Source organism: Microcebus murinus, chromosome 5, assembly GCF_040939455.1.
Source record: "Microcebus murinus isolate Inina chromosome 5, M.murinus_Inina_mat1.0, whole genome shotgun sequence".
NCBI lineage: Eukaryota > Metazoa > Chordata > Mammalia > Primates > Cheirogaleidae > Microcebus > Microcebus murinus.
The window spans coordinates 107,576,822-107,588,798 of NC_134108.1; the positions used below are offsets into that span (position 1 = coordinate 107,576,822).

At 47.7% G+C, this 11,977-nt stretch overlaps 1 non-coding gene across 1 annotated transcript; it reads right to left on the reverse strand.

Annotated features, from left to right (window-relative positions):
* Nucleotides 1-11,310: 11,310 nt before the first annotated feature.
* LOC142871216 (U6 spliceosomal RNA) lies at nt 11,311-11,416 on the reverse strand. Its single transcript, XR_012919479.1, has one exon. It is a non-coding gene; the product is annotated as a U6 spliceosomal RNA (small nuclear RNA).
* Nucleotides 11,417-11,977: the final 561 nt, after the last annotated feature.

The window sequence follows — 11,977 nt, forward strand, 5'->3', positions numbered from 1 at the left end:
AAAACTGCAAATGTCAAAATGGACTTTCTCATAAAGAATTTTTTTTTTTTTTGAGACAGTCTCGCTCTGTCTCCCTGAGTAGAGTGCAGGGGCGTCATCCTAGCTCACAGCAACCTCAAACTCCTGGGTTCAAGCGATCCTCCTGCCTCAGCCTCCCGAGTAGCTGGGACTACAGGCATGCGCCACAACGGTCAGCTCATTTTTTAATTTTTGTAGAGCTGGGGTCTCACTCTTGCTCAGGCTGGTCTCGAACTCCTGAGCTCAAGAAATCCTCCCACCTCGGCCTCCCAGAGTGCTGGGATTACAGGCGTGAGCCACCGCCCACGGCCAAGAATTTTATTTTATCTCTGAGACAGGATCTCCTGTTGCGGAGACTGGAGTGAATCGGCATCATCGTAGCTTCCTGGCTTCTTCCTCTGGGCCTTCCCCACGACAGGAATCCACATTTCTGCTCAATGTCCTCATCAGAGTTTCATAGAGACGCGCAGAAAACACATCCCTCACGGGGCAAGGCCCTGTGCCTCCTAGTGCGCAGCAGCTGCTGGCACACGGGCAGGGCGCTGGCCCCGAGCCCTGACCAATGCTGGTGCTGGGCCCTGCGGGCCAGGTCGCTCCGCGGGGCCCCAAAATTTGGGTGAGGAGTTTAAAGTGGGTTGTTCTGAAATTAGAATATGCATATTTGTTCTGAAATCAGAATACAAACATCAGAAATATTTAAGAAATATTTTAATCATGATCTTAATTTTTAAAATTCTGAAATCCGTGTGAGTTAGTTGCTCATTCGTAAGGGCTGGTGGCGGCGGCGGTGAGCGCACAAGGGAACAGGCCGGGCCTTGGGAAGCCCGCACGTGAGAGGGGGCGCACAGCCACGGCAGCCGTTGAGTCCGGGGAGGGGTGCAGTGGGAAGTGTGCGGGCTGGGGGCAGCGGGGACCCGTGGTGCTGGTGAGTTCCGCTTGGGAGGCACCAGGAAGAGTGTCCCTCAGGAGAGTCATACAGGCTCCCCCTCCCTTCTGGAGGGCTGAGGTGTGGGGGCGCAGTGGGGCCTGGGCCCTCTGATCCTGAGCGCGCAGGGGGAGCGCAGGGCGATGGGCTCTGCAACGCGCAGCTGTGGCGTCTCTCCGCGGAGAGGCCTGCAGTTAGAGCCATGCCCACTAGGTGGCGCAAAGCCCCCTTGTGTTGGCACTGGGGCCGTGGGCATTGTGAGGGCTGGCAGGCCTGCCTCTCACCGGGAGGCTCTGCAGGCAAGTAGACTCCCTGCCCCTGCTTGAATACCTCCAGTGACGGCGCGCTCACACCTCCGACAGCACAGTGTGAGGTGGAACTGAAGGGCACCAAGAAGCCACCTGCCCAATGGCAGTGTCACCCTTCCTCTCCCAACCTGCAGAACACTGGTTTCTGAAACTCTTATCTTCCCAGTCTCTTGGTTAGGAATAACTTCTTTTTTTTTTTTTGAGACCGAATCTCACTTTGTTGCCCAGGCTAGAGTGAGTGCCGTGGCGTCAGCCTAGCTCACAGCAACCTCAAACTCCTGGGCTCAAGCAATCCTTCTGCCTCAGCCTCCCAAGTAGCTGGGACTACAGGCATGTGCCACCATGCCCAGCTAATTTTTTCTGTATATGTATTAGTTGGCCAATTGATTTCTTTCTATTTTTAGTAGAGACGGGGTCTCGCTCTTGCTCAGGCTGGTTTCGAACTCCTGACCTTGAGCAATCCTCCTGCCTGGGCCTCCCAGAGTGCTAGGATTACAGGCGTGAGCCACCGCGCCCGGCCAGGAATAACTTCTTACTGCCTTTTCTTACGATCTCTTTCTCCTTGGGTAGTTTACCAAACTTCTGGGTGAGAGAGACCTCTTACAGGGCTGGGACATATGCCAGGGCCATGGCAAAGCCGCCCTACCCTCACACTACACGTGTAGCCCTGGTTGGAAACTGAGGGGACTGAGCCTTCCCCAATTTCCTAGTGGCTCTAGTGAAGGCAACCCTTTGGGCCTCAGTTTCCCCTTCTGTAAAATGAAAGACAGCATCATCTGTCCTGCTTGCCACTGAAGTTGTTGAGGAATTTCAAGTGAAATAGTATATTCACTTATTTAACAAATAATTCTTGAGCATCTACCATATACGGGGCACTGCTCTAGAAACTGGGGAGTATAGTGGTGACCAAGCAGGTGGGTAAACATGCTGTAACATGGAACAGGGACGAACTTTGAAAACATTTTGCTGAGTGTAAGAATCCAGACACAAAACACAAAAGGCCACATTTTGTTTGATTCCATTTCTACAAAATGTCCAGAATAGACAAATCCATCCATCCAGACACCAGATTAATAGTTGCCTGGGGGTGGGGGAGGAGGGAACGGGGAGTGACTGCTAATGGGTATGAAAATGTTTCAGGGCGATGAAAATGTGGAAGTAGATAGTGGGCATGGATGCACAACTCTGTGAGTAGACTAAAAAACATTGAATTGTACACTTTTAAAGAATGAACTTTATGGCATGTGAATTAGTCTCAATAAAGCTCTTATTTTTTAAAAAAACAAAACAAAGCAAACAGAGCCTCTATCTGGAGTGGCAGCTTCCCCAGAGAGGCCAGCAGGTCAGGGCACTTCCCTAGACCTGGAAGAATGGGATGTAGCATAAGGACCAAGAACCCAGGCTTTGAATCTTGATGGTTGTGGGTTCGAATCCTGCTTCCACCTCTTATGAGCTGTGGAATGTTGGAAAATTGACTCAATCTCTCTGAGCCTTTCGTCTGTAAAATGAGAATAATTCCTACTTTGTGGGGTTTTTATGAGGATTAACTGCTTGATAGATTGGAGTGTTCAGTAAAGGATAGGTATTTTTATTATTATTTTCTTATTACAAAGGAAAGAGGTCTTTGGAAGGCAACTTTGACCTTGAACTAAAGGTGGGAAAAACAGACCCAGCTTCACTAAGTAGACAGATAGATTTTAGGTTCTAGCTTGGGCCAGAGGGATTGGGAGGACCCTCTCCAGGCATGCCAGGTGGTCCATGTGGTCCAGGGAGGTGACTGGTGGCAGGTAGAGTACAGACACTCGGACTCCCACTCGTGTTGCCAGGTCTGTGGATTAGAACTAGACACTTTGCCATTCGGGTTTCCTGCCAGGAAATGGGGTAAGTTATCTTCACACTTTGTTGCCACAGCTTTTCTCCCTTACTCCCGGGAATCCTGCAGCTGCCGACTGGGGCCGGCATCTCAGCGGGCCGAAGGTTTTCTTCTCATCAGTACTTGACTCTTGCGGATTAACAGATGGTTTTTATTTCATTCTTTGTGTACATCTCAAACTGTCTACAGACACGAGGCACCTGATTAAAGTGCTGCTAGGGAAACCATAACAAGCGTGATTCATGTCTGTGTCGACCTTTGTCTAGGCTTTTTCCCTCCTATCTCGCACGGCTCGGTCAAGATAAAGAGTGTTTGTGGGCTGGACCGGCCAGGCTTCAGTTGGAGGAAACGAAACCACGCCAGCTATTTTTAGCAGAAAAGGAATGAGACGCACAAAGTCACTGGAGGGGTCTGAGGACTGAGTTCCAGGTGGGGCTCCAGGGAAGAGCCAGGCCACCCCGCGGCTGGGTGGCAGACAGCAGGGAGCCCCGCGGCGCCAGGGGGAGAGCCGCGGGCTGGAACACTGCCGCCAGGACGCGGCTTCTCCTTGGCCGTCCTTGTTCCAGCCTGGGCTGGACCCACAGGAGAATGCCCGTCTCCTTCCTCCCCCAAACGCGGCCGGGCAGATGGCTGTCAGATCCGAGTCCCCCCTGAAACTCTAGCTCTGAGAGTGTGGGAAATGTGCTTCTCGCCTTTCCCGCCTCGAGGGAGAGGAAGGGGCCCTCGAAGGAGCTTGGGCTGGGGCGGATGAGCCAGTGCCCAGGGCTGGCCTCCTCACATTGAGATTTTAGCTCACTTTGGCCCAGTACTTACTTGAGGTAACTGACAGTCCTTTTGTTTGTGTCTGCACAAAAATCATATTCGCGGTGTGAGATGGCTTTTTCCTGTGTGGGGGGCCTCACAATTGAGCCCTGAAGCCCCATCTGTGCACGCCTGAGCTGGGAGAGCTGGAGAAGTGGCTTCCTGTTGGCCCAGGTGCGCGGCCTCTGCTGCTCTCCCAGCAGCCTCCTCTGCTGCGGGAGGTGCGGACCTGTGTGTGCGGGAGGCAAGAGCTCCCAGGACTCTCCTGGGGGTATTGAGCACTTCCAGAGGAAACAATAGAACTCGCAACTGGAATCTTTTCAATGAAGAATCAGCTGCGCAAGAACAGACTCAGAGGCCAAGAAGCATCCGAGAAGATGTTTGACTTCACTAATACATAAAGGCAAATTAAAACATGAGCGGCTCACCCAGGGGACAACACTCAGGCCCAGCAGTTGCCCACAGGAGGCGAGGGTGGGAAGGAGCAGTCACGCTCGTTGCGGTTGCCGTAGCTGCAAACTTTGGAAGGAAATTTGTCAGGGCTACCAAAATTTTAAATGTGTCTCCCTTGTGACCTGGACATTCTATTTCTTTTCTTTTCTTTTTTTGAGACAGAGTCTCACCCTGTTGCCTGGGCTAGAGTGCCGTGGCGTCAGCCTAGCTTACAGCAACCTCAAACTCCTGGGCTCAAGCAATCCTCCTGCCTCAGCCTCCTGAGTAGCTGGGACTACAGGCATGCGCCACCATGCCCGGCTAATGTTTTCTATATATATATTAGTTGGCCAATTAATTTCTTTCTATTTATAGTAGAGACGGGGCTCTTGCTCATGCTGGTCTCGAACTCCTAAGCTCAAGTGATCCTCCTGCCTTGGCCTCCCAGAGTGCTAGGACTACAGGCGTGAGCCACCATGCCTGACCTCAGACACTCTATTTCTGAGAATACATCTCTCACAATGCTCTCACATGCACACAACAACTTATTTATAGGGCTGTTCTTTGAAGCACTGGTTATGGTTACAGAATGTTGGGGAAAACCAAATGTCTAGCAATGGAGTTTGGATAAATGAACACCCTGGAATATTCCGCAGCTAGTGTGAGGAGAAGATCTGTGAGGACTGACAGGGAGGGGACAGGGGAGGGTCCTGCAGGTGCAGGGCTGGGGTCTCTGGGCCATTTGCCAAGTGATGATGCCACCCTTGTAGGTGAACATTTGGAATTGGTAAAACTGTCACGTAGAGACCATGGCACAGCAAGGCGTAGTCACTTTTGTTTCATAAGATAATTTCTATAAATTATTTCAAGGGATGAGACTAAAAGCATGGAATGTTCTCTAGTCTTCGTGTCTTCCATATGTCATGAGAATTTTATCCACCTCTATGCCCCAAGAGAGGAAGGAAATGTGGGACTTGGAAGTCTTAATTGTCAACTGTCTTGGGTTTATAGAGGGAGGGCGTCGCCGTGGGGAGGGAGGTGGTGACCTCACTGGGGACAAGCTGATTTGGGTCCCCCTCCTTATCCTCTTCCCCTGCCCTGCCAGCCTAGGTGGGAGCGGGGGCTGCAGTGTCCACTCCTGCTGTGGAAGCTTCCGGAAGAAAGGGCGTCAGCGGAAGCCCAAGAAGCCCGTGTGGGTAGAATGCAGCCATCCCTTCCCGTCCCCTTGTGTGGCAGGTGCAAGGACTCGGCTGACACCACCCTCCTGGTACTGACGATCTCTTGGTGTTTTGAACCGTTTTGCTCACTAAGTTTAAAACAAGAAACTATTTCAGGTTTGGGAGGGAGAAGGGAGTCTCCCCTGCTTTGTGACCAAAAGCTCCCTTATGACAACGTTGACTGGGAGCCACCGTCACTGTCACCACCAGAACAGCAACAACACAGCAACAGCAATAATAAAAAACCAAAATTAAAAAAAGGAAAAATAAAAAAGAGCGAGCTGTGAAACAGTACCTGTGGAACGTCTCCCACCGCCCACCTGACGCCGCTGCGGGCCTGGAAGAGCTCACCCAAAGGCCACACGCGGACACCCGCTGCGGTGGCCGCAGGGCAGCGCGGCTCCCAGCGAAGTCGTCCCGCGGCTGCCCGCCCGTCAACAGGCTCCTGTGTTGATCAGACCCTCAAAGTCCGCCCTGGACAGCTGTTGCCGCGTCTGTGGGGTGCTCTGACCAGCTTAGAGGACAGTCACCTGCTAATGCAGGGGCCCAGCCCTCCCCTGAAGTAGGCTCCGTCCAGCCTGGGCCTCCCGCCCGCTCGCCATCCCATCCCGCCCGCGAGGTGCAGCGGCTCTGGCTGCCAAGGCGCGGCCCTCGCTTTCACCGTGGGGGACATCTCTGCGTGTGGGGACGCCACCTTTCCTTGGACTTAAAGGGAAGTTCAGAGATGGCTAAGAAAAAAGTCACTGAGGCCAGAAAAAGGGGCGAGAAGGTTCTTTAGGGATCAGTCTTGTCTTCAGTTTCCTTCATACTGGTTTTAAATATTTTACTTCAAGACCAATTATTTTCCATGTTATGTCATTCTTTCTTTTGCTTATTTTTTAGGGCCGTGAAAGGAATACTTTGCCAGCGACAGGATGGTAGATCTGCAGGCCCTGCCATCTGCGTGGTGCCCACCCTGCTGTGGGTCAGTGTGGCCACAGGAGAGCTCAGCAGCAGGGCTGGGCCGGTGGGTCCCCGGTCGGGGACAGGCGGCCCATCCACCAGCGTGGACTGCAGTGAGCTGGGCGGGGGCGGCAGGGCCGGGCCCCCAGTCTGCTGAGCGGCTGGCTGAAAGAGAGCGCACTAGTTTCCTGGGGCGGCGGTGACAAATGACCTCAAACCCGAGGGCTTAAAACAACCGAAATTGACGCTCTCGCAGGAGGCCAGAGGCCACAGTCGAGGTGTCGGCGGAGGTCGGTTCCCCCTGGAGGCTCCGGGGAAGACCCTTCCCTGCTCTCCGAGCCTCTGGGTGCTGACGCGTCACGCCGGCCTCTGTCTCCACCTTCACACGGCTGCTCCCCGGCGACTCTGATTGCAAACCTCCTGCCTTTCTTATATAAAGACACCCATCATTGGATTTAAGCCTCGCTGCAAATCCAGGACGACCTCGCCTTGAGATCCTTCACTTAATTCCGTCTGCAAAGACCGTCTTCCCAAATGTGGCCACGGTCACAAGCTCTGGGCACCAGGACTGGGCCATGCCCTTTCAGGGCCATCGTGCAGCCCATGACAGAGGGGGCCTGGCACAGCCCAGGACAGCGGCTGCTCCTGTGCCCTTCAAGCCGCTGCGGTTAGCCAGGGGGTTGTGGCGCGGTGGTTGCTAACCTCTCCCGGGCTAACCATTTGCGTGACTTCATATCTGTGAAAGAAGCCCTGGCTCCTGAGGCCTAAATTGCATCCTTTCGGCCAGTTCGGACCTGGCCGGAGGGTGGGTGGCGCAATGGGGCCATTTGCGGAGGAAACTGAGGTGCTCAAGAGAAGGAGAAGCAGACGGGTGTTTGGGCAGATGGTTGGCTCTGAGGACAAGCGCCTTCTTGAGGCCCCTCCCCTCCTCTCTGCTTGCAGTCACCCCCGGGCCTGCGCTGGTGGGGAGACCCCCTACTCCCCAAGGGGAGGGCTTGATTTGGATTTGCTCAGTGTCCGGATTGCTGGAGCCACTGCCTGGCACTCGCTTTGTGACAGGGAAGGCCTGGCGGTGCAGCTGCAGCTTCTCCGTGAGACTGCAGAGGCCGGGCAGAGCCTGAAGCCCTCTGTGGACGGGAAGAAGCGGTCCATGGGGCACAGTGGGTGGCCTGGCCCCGTCACTATAGGAGATACTCCAAAAGTCCTCCCCTCCAATCCCCTGTGACAAAATGCCTGTCTGTGTAATTTACGTGGTTGGGGGCCAAGCCAGGGAAACTCTGTTAACTAATTCTCAAAAACTGGGTGTAGTAATAATATTCATTGGCTGTGGAACATTTGGAACACTTGGCAAAGAGTACAAAATAAAATGAATAAAAACCACCTGCAATTCTATTCCAAATGAAAGTCATTTAAAATATTTAGGGGATTATATTCAATTTTAAAAAGCATGTGTATATGTTTTAATATCATTCATATGATGTTATTTAGTGTCACATACATCCTGATCTATCTATTTAACATCATGTCACAGCATATATCCGTGGAAGTAAACTGTGTATATGAGGTGCAATTATATATTAACAGTGAAGTCAAACATTTTTTGTGTTTCTTATTTTCAAAATTTAAATTTATTTTTGAGTCCTTTGTAAAACAAGAAGAGTAACCTATTGCCTGTATTATTTGTTCCTAGCTTAGTTGTTTGTCTTTTAACTTGTTATAGTGTTTTTGTATGAGCAAGTTAATAATTTTGACTTAGTCAAATCTATCATTCTTCCCTTATGTGATTCCTCTTATTATTGCTTATATTTTTAGAAAGTCCTTTACTCAAATTTAGTTATTTACTCATTTTTTACAGTTTTTAAAAACTGGAGGAAGGAAATAGCAGAGGACATAAACAGGTAGAAGACCATACCATGCTCATGGGTCAGCAGAGTCAACATTGTTAAAATGTTTATACTATCCAAAGTGATCTACAGAGTCAATGCAATCCCTATTAAAATACCATCATCATTTTTCACAGATATAGAACAAATAACTTTACACTTCGTATGGAACCAGAGAAGACCCCATATAGCAAAAGTAATCAAGGCAATAAAAACAAAATGGGAGGTATCAATTTACCAGACTTCAAATTATACTACAAGACTATAGTAATTTTTAAAACAGCTTGGTATTGGCACAAGAACAGGGACATTGACCAGTGGAAAAGAACAGAGAACCTAGATATAAAACCATCCTCATATAGCCATCTAATCTTTGACAAAGCAGACAAAAACATACACTGGGGAAAAGAATCCTTATTCAATAAATGGTGCTGGGAAAACTGGATAGCCACATGTAGAAGACTAAAACAGGATCTACACCTTCCTTTCATCTCTCACAAAAATCAACTCATGCTGGGTAATAGACTTAAACCTAAGGTGTGAAACTATTACAATTCTAGAGGAAAATGTTGGAAATACTCTTCTAGACATTGGCCTAGGCAAAGAATTTATGAAGAAAACCCCAAATGCAATCACAACAACAAGAAAAATAAATAAATGGGACCTGATCAAATTAAAAAGCTTCTGCACAGCCAAAGAAACTATTACAAGAGCAAAGAGACAACCTACAGAATGGGAGAAAATTTTTGCAAGCTACACATCCGATAAAGGGCTGGTAACTAGACTCTATTTAGAATTCGGGAAAATCAGCAAGAAAAAAACCAAACAACCCTATCAAAAAGTGGGCAAAGGACATGAACAGAAACTTGCCAAAAGAAGACAAAATATACAGTTGTGAAGAGCTGGGTAAGAAAAAAAAGAAAAAAAAAAAAAGAAGACAAAATAATGGCCAACAAACATATGAAAAAATGCTCAACATCTCTAATCATCAGGGAAATGCAAATCAAAACCACAATGATGGCTGGGCGCGGTGGCTTACGCCTGTAATCCTAGCACTCTGGGAGGCCCAGGCGGGCCCATTGCTCTTGACCCATTGCTCAAGGTCAAGAGTTCAAAACCAGCCTGAGCAAGAGCAAGACCCCGTCTCTACTATAAATAGAAAGGAATTCATTGGCAAACTAATATATATATAAAAATTTAGCCGGGCATCGTGGCACATGCCTGTAGTCCCAGCTACTCGGGAGGCTGAGGCAGGAGGATTGCTTGAGCCCAGGAGTCTGAGGTTAATGTGAGCTAGTCTGACGCCACGGCACTCACTCTAGCCTGGGCAACAAAGCAAGACTCTGTCTCAAAAAAAAAAAAAAAAAAAAAAAAAACCACAATGAGATATCACTTATCTCCAATGAGAATGGCCTTTATTAACAAGTCCCAAAACAATAAATGCTGGCGTGGATGCGGAGAGAGGAACACTCCTACACTGCTGGTGGGACTGCAAACTAGTTCAACCTCTGTGGAAAGCAATATGGAGATACCTTAAAGCGATACAAGTGAATCTACCATTTGATCCAGCAATCCCATTACTGGGCATCTACCCAAAAGAACAAAAGACACTCTGTAAAAAAGACACCTGCACTCGAATGTTATAGCAGCACAATTCACAATTGCAAAGATGTGGAAACAACCCAAGTGCCCATCAATACATGAGTGGATTAATAAAATGTGGTACATGTACACCATGGAGTACTATTCAGCTATAAGAAACAATGGTGATATAGCACCATTTGTATTTTCCTGGATAGAGCTGGAACCCATTCTACTAAGTGAAGTATCCCAAGAATGGAAAAATAAGCACCACATGTACTCACCAGCAAATTGGTTTCACTGATCAACACCTAAGTGGACATACAGGAATAACATTTATCGGGTATTGGGCAGATGGGAGCAGGGAGGAGGGGATGGGTATATACATACATAATGATACACAATGCACACCATCTGGGGGATGGACACGCTTGAAGCTCTGACGGGGGGGGAGGGGAGGCAAGGGCAACATACATAACCTTAACATTTGTACCCCCATAATATGCTGAAATAAAGAAAACTGTAACAACATTATTTCTACATGTAATGTTTTAATTCATCAGGAAATTATTTTCTGGCCACAGTATAAAGTGTAGATCGAAACTGATCCTCTCCCACCCTCTAGCCAATTTCTCCAACACCATTTGCTGCCTAATCTGCCTCTTCTTATTGGTTTGTGAGCTTTCTTTCCCATACATGAAATTCTTGTACTATTTGAAATGGTTTCAGAGCTATTTTTTCCCCATTGACTTGCCCATTAACTGTTGTTAATGCAGCCTTTTTACTTCCTTAGCTTCATAATACATTTAATATATAGCAGAGAAAGTCGTGTCCCTTCCTCATCCCAATTATTTTTTTCCAAAACGTTTTTAGTAATCTTACTTGTTAATTTTCCAGGTGAAACACAACCAGGGAATTTCATCCATTTGAGTGGTAAGCTATGAATTAAAGAGGAAGGAACTGAAATTTTATTTGTAAGTTTTCCATTGAAAAATGTGGATTTTTAAAATATTTACTCAAATCTTCTTTTATATCTCTTGTAGATGTCACACATTTGTTTTTACGGGTATTTGGTGTGTTTTTAAATTGCTGTTGTAGATGGACTATTTTCTGCTGTCACACCTTCTAGCTGTTTATATTAATAGAAATAAATGGAAAATAATAGTAAATAATAGTAAATGGAAACATTTGACTTTTTAATGTATATTTCTTTTGCAGGCAGCCTCTTCTGTGTTATTAATTCTAGAAGTTTTCAGTTGATCCCAATTTTCTAGATGTGCAATTGTATTTTTGCAAGTGATAATAATTTTGCCTTTATCTTTATTTCTACTTCTACTTCTTTTTTATTTTAAATTTGCACGTCATCCTTGTGAGGGGCCATGCTAATCTTCTCTGTATCATTCCAATTTTAGTATACGTGCTGCCGAAGCGAGCACTCTATTTCTACTTCTATGTAGCTATCGTTTTTTTTTTTAATTGTAAGAACAGATAACATGAGATCTACCCTCTTAGCAAACTTTTAAGTGCACAAGACAGTATTGTTAATGATGAGCACAATTTTGTACTGCAGATCTCTAGAACTTACTCATCTTGCAGCTGAAACCTTGTATCCGTTGAAGAGCAACTTCCTATTTCCCCCTCCCCTATCCCCTGGCAGCCACCATTGTACTCTCTGTTTCTATGAGCCTGACTATTTTGCATATCTCCTGCAAGTGGAATCAGTAAGTATTTGTCCTTCTGTGCCTGGCTTATTTCATCTAGTTCTCAAGGTTTATCCGTGTTGTCACATGGGGGAGGATTTCCTTCTTGAATGAATAACATTCCATTGTGTGTATACAAGACATTGCCTTTATCCCTCTATCAATGGACATTTAGGTTGTTTCTACATCTTGGCTGTTGTGAATAATTGTGCAATGAACATGGGAGTGCAGTTACCTCTTTGAGATCCTGATTTCAATTTTTTCTGATAAACATCCAGAATTAGGATTGCGAGTCCA